A 13,972-nucleotide genomic window follows, 5' to 3' on the forward strand; every position below is an offset into this window, starting at 1 on the left:
AGCCTTACTATACATAGTCTTTTTTTGTTTATAATGCCTTACTATACATGGTCATTTTTTGGTAAAAAAAAAAAAAAAAAAAAAAAAAAGCCTTACTATACATAGTCTTTTTTTTTTTTTTTTTAAACGCCTTACTATACATGGTCATTTTTTTGTAAAAAAAAAAAAAAAATGCCTTACTATACATAGTCTTTTTTTTTAATTTTTATAAACGCCTTACTATACATGGTCATTTTTTGGTAAAAAAAAAAAAAAAAAAAAAATGCCTTACTATACATAGTCTTTTTTTTTTTTTTTTTATAAACGCCTTACTATACATGGTCATTTTTTTGTAAAAAAAAAAAAAATTAAAAAAAATGCCTTACTATACATAGTCTTTTTTTTATTTTTATAAACGCCTTACTATACATGGTCATTTTTTTGTAAAAAAAAAAAATTTTTAAAAATGCCTTACTATACATAGTCTTTTTTTTTTTAAACGCCTTACTATACATGGTCATTTTTTTGTAAAAAAAAAAAAATGCCTTACTATACATAGTCTTTTTTTTTAATTTTTATAAACGCCTTACTATACATGGTCATTTTTTGGTAAAAAAAAAAAAAAAAAAAAAATGCCTTACTATACATAGTCTTTTTTTTTTTTTTTTTATAAACGCCTTACTATACATGGTCATTTTTTTGTAAAAAAAAAAAAAAAATTAAAAAAATGCCTTACTATACATAGTCTTTTTTTTATTTTTATAAACGCCTTACTATACATGGTCATTTTTTTGTAAAAAAAAAAAATTTTTTAAAATGCCTTACTATACATAGTCTTTTTTTTTTTAAACGCCTTACTATACATGGTCATTTTTTTGTAAAAAAAAAAAAATGCCTTACTATACATAGTCTTTTTTTTTTAAACGCCTTACAATACATGGTCATTTTTTGGTAAAAAAAAAAAAAAAAAAAAAAAAGCCTGACTATACATCGTCTTTTTTTTTAAACGCCTTACTATACATGGTCATTTTTTTGTAAAAAAAAAAAAAAAATGCCTTACTATACATAGTCTTTTTTTTTAAACGCCTTACAATACATGGTCATTTTATTAAAAAAAAAAAAAAAAAAAAAAGCCTGACTATACATCGTCTTTTTTTTTAAACGCCTTACTATACATGGTCATTTTTTTGTAAAAAAAAAAAAAAAAAAAAAAAAAAAAAGCCTTACTATACATAGTCTTTTTTTGTTTATAACGCCTTACTATACATGGTCATTTTTTGGTAAAAAAAAAAAAAAAAAAAAAGCCTTACTATACATAGTCTTTTTTTTTTTTTTTTTAAACGCCTTACTATACATGGTCATTTTTTTGTAAAAAAAATAAAAATAAAAATAAATGCCTTACTATACATAGTCTTTTTTAAAAAAATTTATAATGCCTTACTATACATGGTAAAAAAAAATTTGTAAAAAAAAAAAAAAACATACATACATACATGGTCATTTTTTTGTAAAAAAAAAAGCCTTACTATACATGGTCATTTTATAAAAAAAAAAAAAATGCCTTACTATACATAGTCTTTTTTTTTTTTTTTAGAATGCCTTACTATACATGGTCATTTTATTAAAAAAAATAATAACGCCTTATGATAGTCTTTTTGGCTTTTTTTTTTAAACGCCTTACTATACATGGTCATTTTTTTGTAAAAAAAAAAAAATGCCTTACTATACATAGTCTTTTTTTTTTAAACGCCTTACAATACATGGTCATTTTATTAAAAAATAAAAAATAAAAAAAAGCCTGACTATACATCGTCTTTTTTTTTAAACGCCTTACTATACATGGTCATTTTTTTGTAAAAAAAAAAAAAAAAAAAAAAAAAAAAAAAAAGCCTTACTATACATAGTCTTTTTTTGTTTATAATGCCTTACTATACATGGTCATTTTTTGGTAAAAAAAAAAAAAAAAAAAAAAAAGCCTTACTATACATAGTCTTTTTTTTTTTTTTTTTTAAACGCCTTACTATACATGGTCATTTTTTTGTAAAAAAAAAAAAAAAATGCCTTACTATACATAGTCTTTTTTTTTAATTTTTATAAACGCCTTACTATACATGGTCATTTTTTGGTAAAAAAAAAAAAAAAAAAAAATGCCTTACTATACATAGTCTTTTTTTTATTTTTATAAACGCCTTACTATACATGGTCATTTTTTTGTAAAAAAAAATTTTTTTTTAAAATGCCTTACTATACATAGTCTTTTTTTTTTTAAACGCCTTACTATACATGGTCATTTTTTTGTAAAAAAAAAAAAATGCCTTACTATACATAGTCTTTTTTTTTTAAACGCCTTACAATACATGGTCATTTTTTGGTAAAAAAAAAAAAAAAAAAAAAAAAGCCTGACTATACATCGTCTTTTTTTTTAAACGCCTTACTATACATGGTCATTTTTTTGTAAAAAAAAAAAAAAATGCCTTACTATACATTGTCTTTTTTTTAAACGCCTTACAATACATGGTCATTTTATTAAAAAAAAAAAAAAAAAAAAAAGCCTGACTATACATCGTCTTTTTTTTTAAACGCCTTACTATACATGGTCATTTTTTTGTAAAAAAAAAAAAAAAAAAAAAAAAAAAAAGCCTTACTATACATAGTCTTTTTTTGTTTATAACGCCTTACTATACATGGTCATTTTTTGGTAAAAAAAAAAAAAAAAAAAAAAAAAAGCCTTACTATACATAGTCTTTTTTTTTTTTTTTTTAAACGCCTTACTATACATGGTCATTTTTTTGTAAAAAAAATAAAAATAAAAATAAATGCCTTACTATACATAGTCTTTTTTTTTAAAATTTATAATGCCTTACTATACATGGTAAAAAAAAATTTGTAAAAAAAAAAAAAAACATACATACATACATGGTCATTTTTTTGTAAAAAAAAAAGCCTTACTATACATGGTCATTTTATAAAAAAAAAAAAAATGCCTTACTATACATAGTCTTTTTTTTTTTTTTTAGAATGCCTTACTATACATGGTCATTTTATTAAAAAAAATAATAACGCCTTATGATAGTCTTTTTGGCTTTTTTTTTTAAACGCCTTACTATACATGGTCATTTTTTTGTAAAAAAAAAAAAATGCCTTACTATACATAGTCTTTTTTTTTTAAACGCCTTACAATACATGGTCATTTTATTAAAAAATAAAAAATAAAAAAAAGCCTGACTATACATCGTCTTTTTTTTTAAACGCCTTACTATACATGGTCATTTTTTTGTAAAAAAAAAAAAAAAAAAAAAAAAAAAAAGCCTTACTATACATAGTCTTTTTTTGTTTATAATGCCTTACTATACATGGTCATTTTTTGGTAAAAAAAAAAAAAAAAAAAAAAAAAGCCTTACTATACATAGTCTTTTTTTTTTTTTTTTTAAACGCCTTACTATACATGGTCATTTTTTTGTAAAAAAAAAAAAAAAAATGCCTTACTATACATAGTCTTTTTTTTTAATTTTTATAAACGCCTTACTATACATGGTCATTTTTTGGTAAAAAAAAAAAAAAAAAAAAATGCCTTACTATACATAGTCTTTTTTTTATTTTTATAAACGCCTTACTATACATGGTCATTTTTTTGTAAAAAAAAAATTTTTTTAAAAATGCCTTACTATACATAGTCTTTTTTTTTTTAAACGCCTTACTATACATGGTCATTTTTTTGTAAAAAAAAAAAAATGCCTTACTATACATAGTCTTTTTTTTTTAAACGCCTTACAATACATGGTCATTTTTTGGTAAAAAAAAAAAAAAAAAAAAAAAAGCCTGACTATACATCGTCTTTTATTTTAAACGCCTTACTATACATGGTCATTTTTTTGTAAAAAAAAAAAAAAATGCCTTACTATACATAGTCTTTTTTTTTAAACGCCTTACAATACATGGTCATTTTATTAAAAAAAAAAAAAAAAAAAAAAAGCCTGACTATACATCGTCTTTTTTTTTAAACGCCTTACTATACATGGTCATTTTTTTGTAAAAAAAAAAAAAAAATGCCTTACTATACATAGTCTTTTTTTTTAAACGCCTTACAATACATGGTCATTTTATTAAAAAAAAAAAAAAAAAAAAAAGCCTGACTATACATCGTCTTTTTTTTTAAACGCCTTACTATACATGGTCATTTTTTTGTAAAAAAAAAAAAAAAAAAAAAAAAAAAAGCCTTACTATACATAGTCTTTTTTTGTTTATAACGCCTTACTATACATGGTCATTTTTTGGTAAAAAAAAAAAAAAAAAAAAAAAAAAGCCTTACTATACATAGTCTTTTTTTTTTTTTTTTTAAACGCCTTACTATACATGGTCATTTTTTTGTAAAAAAAAAAAAAAAAATGCCTTACTATACATAGTCTTTTTTTTTAATTTTTATAAACGCCTTACTATACATGGTCATTTTTTGGTAAAAAAAAAAAAAAAAAAAATGCCTTACTATACATAGTCTTTTTTTTATTTTTATAAACGCCTTACTATACATGGTCATTTTTTTGTAAAAAAAAAATTTTTTTAAAAATGCCTTACTATACATAGTCTTTTTTTTTTTAAACGCCTTACTATACATGGTCATTTTTTTGTAAAAAAAAAAAAATGCCTTACTATACATAGTCTTTTTTTTTTAAACGCCTTACTATACATGGTCATTTTTTGGTAAAAAAAAAAAAAAAAAAAAAAAAAGCCTTACTATACATAGTCTTTTTTTTTTTTTTTTTAAACGCCTTACTATACATGGTCATTTTTTTGTAAAAAAAATAAAAATAAAAATAAATGCCTTACTATACATAGTCTTTTTTAAAAAAATTTATAATGCCTTACTATACATGGTAAAAAAAAATTTGTAAAAAAAAAAAAAAACATACATACATACATGGTCATTTTTTTGTAAAAAAAAAAGCCTTACTATACATGGTCATTTTATAAAAAAAAAAAAAATGCCTTACTATACATAGTCTTTTTTTTTTTTTTTTAGAATGCCTTACTATACATGGTCATTTTATTAAAAAAAATAATAACGCCTTATGATAGTCTTTTTGGCTTTTTTTTTTAAACGCCTTACTATACATGGTCATTTTTTTGTAAAAAAAAAAAAATGCCTTACTATACATAGTCTTTTTTTTTTAAACGCCTTACAATACATGGTCATTTTATTAAAAAATAAAAAATAAAAAAAAGCCTGACTATACATCGTCTTTTTTTTTAAACGCCTTACTATACATGGTCATTTTTTTGTAAAAAAAAAAAAAAAAAAAAAAAAAAAAAGCCTTACTATACATAGTCTTTTTTTGTTTATAATGCCTTACTATACATGGTCATTTTTTGGTAAAAAAAAAAAAAAAAAAAAAAAAAGCCTTACTATACATAGTCTTTTTTTTTTTTTTTTTAAACGCCTTACTATACATGGTCATTTTTTTGTAAAAAAAAAAAAAAAATGCCTTACTATACATAGTCTTTTTTTTTAATTTTTATAAACGCCTTACTATACATGGTCATTTTTTGGTAAAAAAAAAAAAAAAAAAAAATGCCTTACTATACATAGTCTTTTTTTTATTTTTATAAACGCCTTACTATACATGGTCATTTTTTTGTAAAAAAAAAAATTTTTTAAAAATGCCTTACTATACATAGTCTTTTTTTTTTTAAACGCCTTACTATACATGGTCATTTTTTTGTAAAAAAAAAAAAATGCCTTACTATACATAGTCTTTTTTTTTTAAACGCCTTACAATACATGGTCATTTTTTGGTAAAAAAAAAAAAAAAAAAAAAAAAGCCTGACTATACATCGTCTTTTTTTTTAAACGCCTTACTATACATGGTCATTTTTTTGTAAAAAAAAAAAAAAAATGCCTTACTATACATAGTCTTTTTTTTTAAACGCCTTACAATACATGGTCATTTTATTAAAAAAAAAAAAAAAAAAAAAAAAGCCTGACTATACATCGTCTTTTTTTTTAAACGCCTTACTATACATGGTCATTTTTTTGTAAAAAAAAAAAAAAAAAAAAGCCTTACTATACATAGTCTTTTTTTGTTTATAACGCCTTACTATACATGGTCATTTTTTGGTAAAAAAAAAAACAAAAAAAAAAAAAAGCCTTACTATACATAGTCTTTTTTTTTTTTTTTTTTTAAACGCCTTACTATACATGGTCATTTTTTTGTAAAAAAAATAAAAATAAAAATAAATGCCTTACTATACATAGTCTTTTTTTAAAAAATTTATAATGCCTTACTATACATGGTAAAAAAAAATTTGTAAAAAAAAAAAAAAACATACATACATACATGGTCATTTTTTTGTAAAAAAAAAAGCCTTACTATACATGGTCATTTTATAAAAAAAAAAAAAATGCCTTACTATACATAGTCTTTTTTTTTTTTTTTAGAATGCCTTACTATACATGGTCATTTTATTAAAAAAAATAATAACGCCTTATGATAGTCTTTTTGGCTTTTTTTTTTAAACGCCTTACTATACATGGTCATTTTTTTGTAAAAAAAAAAAAATGCCTTACTATACATAGTCTTTTTTTTTTAAACGCCTTACAATACATGGTCATTTTATTAAAAAATAAAAAATAAAAAAAAGCCTGACTATACATCGTCTTTTTTTTTAAACGCCTTACTATACATGGTCATTTTTTTGTAAAAAAAAAAAAAAAAAAAAAAAAAAAAAGCCTTACTATACATAGTCTTTTTTTGTTTATAATGCCTTACTATACATGGTCATTTTTTGGTAAAAAAAAAAAAAAAAAAAAAAAAAGCCTTACTATACATAGTCTTTTTTTTTTTTTTTTTAAACGCCTTACTATACATGGTCATTTTTTTGTAAAAAAAAAAAAAAAATGCCTTACTATACATAGTCTTTTTTTTTTATTTTTATAAACGCCTTACTATACATGGTCATTTTTTGGTAAAAAAAAAAAAAAAAAAAAATGCCTTACTATACATAGTCTTTTTTTTATTTTTATAAACGCCTTACTATACATGGTCATTTTTTTGTAAAAAAAAAATTTTTTTTAAAATGCCTTACTATACATAGTCTTTTTTTTTTTAAACGCCTTACTATACATGGTCATTTTTTTGTAAAAAAAAAAAAAATGCCTTACGATACATAGTCTTTTTTTTTTAAACGCCTTACAATACATGGTCATTTTATTAAAAAAAAAAAAAAAAAAAAAAGCCTGACTATACATCGTCTTTTTTTTTAAACGCCTTACTATACATGGTCATTTTTTTGTAAAAAAAAAAAAAGCCTTACTATACATAGTCTTTTTTTGTTTATAACGCCTTACTATACATGGTCATTTTTTGGTAAAAAAAAAAAAAAAAAAAAAAAAAAGCCTTACTATACATAGTCTTTTTTTTTTTTTTTTTTAAACGCCTTACTATACATGGTCATTTTTTTGTAAAAAAAATAAAAATAAAAATAAATGCCTTACTATACATAGTCTTTTTTAAAAAAATTTATAATGCCTTACTATACATGGTAAAAAAAAATTGTAAAAAAAAAAAAAAAAAAAAAACATACATACATACATGGTCATTTTTTTGTAAAAAAAAAAAGCCTTACTATACATGGTCATTTTATAAAAAAAAAAAAAATGCCTTACTATACATAGTCTTTTTTTTTTTTTTTAGAATGCCTTACTATACATGGTCATTTTATAAAAAAAAATAATAACGCCTTATGATAGTCTTTTTGGCTTTTTTTTTTAAACGCCTTACTATACATGGTCATTTTTTTGTAAAAAAAAAAAAAGACTATGTATAGTAAGGCTTTTTTTTTTTTTTTTTTATAAAATGACCATGTATTGTAAGGCGTTTTAAAAACAAAAACAAAAAGACTATCATAAGGCGTTATTATTATTTTTTTAATAAAATGACCATGTATAGTAAGGCATTGAAAAAAAAAAAAGACCATGTATAGTAAGGCGTTTAAAAAAAAAAAAAAAAAAATGACTATCGTAAGGCGTTTTTTTGTTTTTGTTTTTTTTTTGTTTTTTTTTGTTTTTTGTTTTGTTTTTACAAAAAAAAATGATGATGTATAGTAAGGCATTTTTTTTTTTACAAAAAAATGACCATGTATAGTAAGGCGTTTAAAAAAAAAAAAAAGACTATGTATAGTAAGGCATTTTTATTTTTTTACAAAAAAATGACCATGTATAGTAAGGCGTTTAAAAAAAAAAAAAAAAGACTATGTATAGTAAGGCTTTTTTTTTTCTTTTTTTTTTTTTTACCAAAAAATGACCATGTATTGTAAGGCGTTTAAAAAAAAAAGACTATGTATAGTAAGGCATTTTTTTTTTTTTTACAAAAAAATGACCATGTATAGTAAGGCGTTTAAAAAAAAAAAAAAAAAAGACTATGTATAGTCAGGCTTTTTTTTTTTTTTTTTTTTTTTTAATAAAATGACCATGTATTGTAAGGCGTTTAAAAAAAAAAGACTATGTATAGTAAGGCATTTTTTTTTTTTTTTACAAAAAAATGACCATGTATAGTAAGGCGTTTAAAAAAAAAAGCCAAAAAGACTATCATAAGGCGTTATTATTTTTAATAAAATGACCATGTATAGTAAGGCGTTTAAAAAAAAAAAAAAAAGACTATGTATAGTAAGGCTTTTTTTTTTCTTTTTTTTTTTTTTACCAAAAAATGACCATGTATAGTAAGGCGTTATAGACAAAAAAAGACTATGTATAGTAAGGCTTTTTTTTTTTTTTTTTTTACAAAAAAATGACCATGTATAGTAAGGCGTTTAAAAAAAAAAAAAAGACGATGTATAGTCAGGCTTTTTTTTTTTTTTTTTTTTTTTAATAAAATGACCATGTATTGTAAGGCGTTTAAAAAAAAAAGACTATGTATAGTAAGGCATTTTTTTTTTTTTTACAAAAAAATGACCATGTATAGTAAGGCGTTTAAAAAAAAAAAAAAAAAAGACTATGTATAGTCAGGCTTTTTTTTTTTTTTTTTTTTTTTTAATAAAATGACCATGTATTGTAAGGCGTTTAAAAAAAAAAGACTATGTATAGTAAGGCATTTTTTTTTTTTTTTACAAAAAAATGACCATGTATAGTAAGGCGTTTAAAAAAAAAAGCCAAAAAGACTATCATAAGGCGTTATTATTTTTAATAAAATGACCATGTATAGTAAGGCATTCTAAAAAAAAAAAAAAGACTATGTATAGTAAGGCATTTTTTTTTTTTTTTACAAAAAAATGACCATGTATAGTAAGGCGTTTAAAAAAAAAAGCCAAAAAGACTATCATAAGGCGTTATTTTTTTTAATAAAATGACCATGTATAGTAAGGCATTCTAAAAAAAAAAATGACCATGTATAGTAAGGCGTTTAAAAAAAAAAAAAAAAGACTGTATAGTAAGGCTTTTTTTTTTCTTTTTTTTTTTTTTACCAAAAAATGACCATGTATAGTAAGGCGTTATAGACAAAAAAAGACTATGTATAGTAAGGCTTTTTTTTTTTTTTTTTTTTTTTTTTTTACAAAAAAATGACCATGTATAGTAAGGCGTTTAAAAAAAAAAAAAGACGATGTATAGTCAGGCTTTTTTTTTTTTTTTTTTTTTTTTAATAAAATGACCATGTATTGTAAGGCGTTTAAAAAAAAAAGACTATGTATAGTAAGGCATTTTTTTTTTTTTTTACAAAAAAATGACCATGTATAGTAAGGCGTTTAAAAAAAAAAGCCAAAAAGACTATCATAAGGCGTTATTTTTTTTAATAAAATGACCATGTATAGTAAGGCATTCTAAAAAAAAAAAAAAAAGACTATGTATAGTAAGGCATTTTTTTTAATTTTTTTTTTTACAAAAAAATGACCATGTATAGTAAGGCGTTTAAAAAAAAAACAAAAAAAAGACTATCGTAAGGCGTTTTTTTGTTTTTGTTTTTTTTTTGTTTTTTTTTGTTTTTTGTTTTGTTTTTACAAAAAAAAATGATGATGTATAGTAAGGCATTTTTTTTTTTACAAAAAAATGACCATGTATAGTAAGGCGTTTAAAAAAAAAAAAAAGACTATGTATAGTAAGGCATTTTTATTTTTTTACAAAAAAATGACCATGTATAGTAAGGCGTTTAAAAAAAAAAAAAAAAGACTATGTATAGTAAGGCTTTTTTTTTTCTTTTTTTTTTTTTTACCAAAAAATGACCATGTATAGTAAGGCGTTATAGACAAAAAAAGACTATGTATAGTAAGGCTTTTTTTTTTTTTTTTTTTTTTTTTTTTTACAAAAAAATGACCATGTATAGTAAGGCGTTTAAAAAAAAAAAAAAGACGATGTATAGTCAGGCTTTTTTTTTTTTTTTTTTTTTTAATAAAATGACCATGTATTGTAAGGCGTTTAAAAAAAAAAGACTATGTATAGTAAGGCATTTTTTTTTTTTTTACAAAAAAATGACCATGTATAGTAAGGCGTTTAAAAAAAAAAAAAAAAAAGACTATGTATAGTCAGGCTTTTTTTTTTTTTTTTTTTTTTTTAATAAAATGACCATGTATTGTAAGGCGTTTAAAAAAAAAAGACTATGTATAGTAAGGCATTTTTTTTTTTTTTTACAAAAAAATGACCATGTATAGTAAGGCGTTTAAAAAAAAAAGCCAAAAAGACTATCATAAGGCGTTATTATTTTTAATAAAATGACCATGTATAGTAAGGCATTCTAAAAAAAAAAAAAAGACTATGTATAGTAAGGCATTTTTTTTTTTTTTTTACAAAAAAATGACCATGTATAGTAAGGCGTTTAAAAAAAAAAGCCAAAAAGACTATCATAAGGCGTTATTTTTTTTAATAAAATGACCATGTATAGTAAGGCATTCTAAAAAAAAAAATGACCATGTATAGTAAGGCGTTTAAAAAAAAAAAAAAAAGACTATGTATAGTAAGGCTTTTTTTTTTCTTTTTTTTTTTTTTACCAAAAAATGACCATGTATAGTAAGGCGTTATAGACAAAAAAAGACTATGTATAGTAAGGCTTTTTTTTTTTTTTTTTTTTTTTTTTTTTACAAAAAAATGACCATGTATAGTAAGGCGTTTAAAAAAAAAAAAAAGACGATGTATAGTCAGGCTTTTTTTTTTTTTTTTTTTTTTAATAAAATGACCATGTATTGTAAGGCGTTTAAAAAAAAAAGACTATGTATAGTAAGGCATTTTTTTTTTTTTTACAAAAAAATGACCATGTATAGTAAGGCGTTTAAAAAAAAAAAAAAAAAAGACTATGTATAGTCAGGCTTTTTTTTTTTTTTTTTTTTTTTTAATAAAATGACCATGTATAGTAAGGCGTTTAAAAAAAAAAAAAAAAAGACTATGTATAGTAAGGCTTTTTTTTTTTTTTTTTTTTTTTTTACCAAAAAATGACCATGTATAGTAAGGCATTATAAACAAAAAAAGACTATGTATAGTAAGGCTTTTTTTTTTTTTTTTTTTTTTTTTTTTTACAAAAAAATGACCATGTATAGTAAGGCGTTTAAAAAAAAAGACGATGTATAGTCAGGCTTTTTTTTATTTTTTATTTTTTAATAAAATGACCATGTATTGTAAGGCGTTTAAAAAAAAAAGACTATGTATAGTAAGGCATTTTTTTTTTTTTTTACAAAAAAATGACCATGTATAGTAAGGCGTTTAAAAAAAAAAGCCAAAAAGACTATCATAAGGCGTTATTATTTTTAATAAAATGACCATGTATAGTAAGGCATTCTAAAAAAAAAAAAAAGACTATGTATAGTAAGGCATTTTTTTTTTTTTTTACAAAAAAATGACCATGTATAGTAAGGCGTTTAAAAAAAAAAGCCAAAAAGACTATCATAAGGCGTTATTTTTTTTAATAAAATGACCATGTATAGTAAGGCATTCTAAAAAAAAAAATGACCATGTATAGTAAGGCGTTTAAAAAAAAAAAAAAAAGACTATGTATAGTAAGGCTTTTTTTTTTCTTTTTTTTTTTTTTACCAAAAAATGACCATGTATAGTAAGGCGTTATAGACAAAAAAAGACTATGTATAGTAAGGCTTTTTTTTTTTTTTTTTTTTTTTTTTTTACAAAAAAATGACCATGTATAGTAAGGCGTTTAAAAAAAAAAAAAGACTATGTATAGTCAGGCTTTTTTTTTTTTTTTTTTTTTTTTTTTAATAAAATGACCATGTATTGTAAGGCGTTTAAAAAAAAAAGACTATGTATAGTAAGGCATTTTTTTTTTTTTTTACAAAAAAATGACCATGTATAGTAAGGCGTTTAAAAAAAAAAGCCAAAAAGACTATCATAAGGCGTTATTTTTTTTAATAAAATGACCATGTATAGTAAGGCATTCTAAAAAAAAAAAAAAAAGACTATGTATAGTAAGGCATTTTTTTTAATTTTTTTTTTTACAAAAAAATGACCATGTATAGTAAGGCGTTTAAAAAAAAAACAAAAAAAAGACTATGTATAGTAAGGCTTTTTTTTTTCTTTTTTTTTTTTTTACCAAAAAATGACCATGTATAGTAAGGCGTTATAGACAAAAAAAGACTATGTATAGTAAGGCTTTTTTTTTTTTTTTTTTTTTTTTTTTTACAAAAAAATGACCATGTATAGTAAGGCGTTTAAAAAAAAAAAAAGACTATGTATAGTCAGGCTTTTTTTTTTTTTTTTTTTTTTTTTTTAATAAAATGACCATGTATTGTAAGGCGTTTAAAAAAAAAAGACTATGTATAGTAAGGCATTTTTTTTTTTTTTTACAAAAAAATGACCATGTATAGTAAGGCGTTTAAAAAAAAAAGCCAAAAAGACTATCATAAGGCGTTATTTTTTTTAATAAAATGACCATGTATAGTAAGGCATTCTAAAAAAAAAAAAAAAAGACTATGTATAGTAAGGCATTTTTTTTAATTTTTTTTTTTACAAAAAAATGACCATGTATAGTAAGGCGTTTAAAAAAAAAACAAAAAAAAGACTATGTATAGTAAGGCTTTTTTTTTTTTTTTTTTTTAAAACGCCTTACTATACATGGTCATTTTTTTGTAAAAAAAAAAAAAAAAAAAAAAGCCTTACTATACATAGTCTTTTTTTTTTTTGTTTATAACGCCTTACTATACATGGTCATTTTTTTGTAAAAAAATAAAAATGCCTTACTATACATAGTCTTTTTTTTTTTTTAAACGCCTTACAATACATGGTCATTTTATTAAAAAAAAAAAAAAAAAAAGCCTGACTATACATCGTCTTTTTTTTTAAACGCCTTACTATACATGGTCATTTTTTTGTAAAAAAAAAAAAAAATATGCCTTACTATACATAGTCTTTTTTTTTTTTTTAGAATGCCTTACTATACATGGTCATTTTATTAAAAAAAATAATAACGCCTTATGATAGTCTTTTTGGCTTTTTTTTTTTAAACGCCTTACTATACATGGTCATTTTTTTGTAAAAAAAAAAAATGCCTTACTATACATCTTTTTTTTTTGTAAAAACAAAACAAAAAACAAAAAAAAACAAAAACAAAACAAAAACAAAAAAACGCCTTACGATAGTCTTTTTTTTTTTTTTTTTTTTAAACGCCTTACTATACATGGTCATTTTTTTGTAAAAAAAATAAAAAATAAAAAATAAATACAAATAAATAAACGCCTTACTATACATGGTCATTTGTTTTGTAAAAAAAAAAAAAAAAAAAGCCTTACTATATAGTCTTTTTTTGAAACACCTTTAGTATACATAGTCGTTTAAAAAAAACGAAGAAAAAAAAACTCACCTAACTGTGAAAACTTGAACTTTCTGATGAGCACTGAGATTGATGTGTTCTTTGAAAGCAGACAAACTTTTTTTCTTCTTCAAGTGTTCTGTGTTCAGCTCATGAACTTTTTCTGATCTCGGTTTTTATGTAAATAAAAAACATTTCATCGATCCAGATGTGGTGTGGTGTTGTTTGTGTTGACCAACACTTTTTCCCAACGCATGTCATTCCAA

The sequence above is a fragment of the Festucalex cinctus genome, chromosome 18 (assembly GCF_051991245.1).
Source record: "Festucalex cinctus isolate MCC-2025b chromosome 18, RoL_Fcin_1.0, whole genome shotgun sequence".
NCBI lineage: Eukaryota > Metazoa > Chordata > Actinopteri > Syngnathiformes > Syngnathidae > Festucalex > Festucalex cinctus.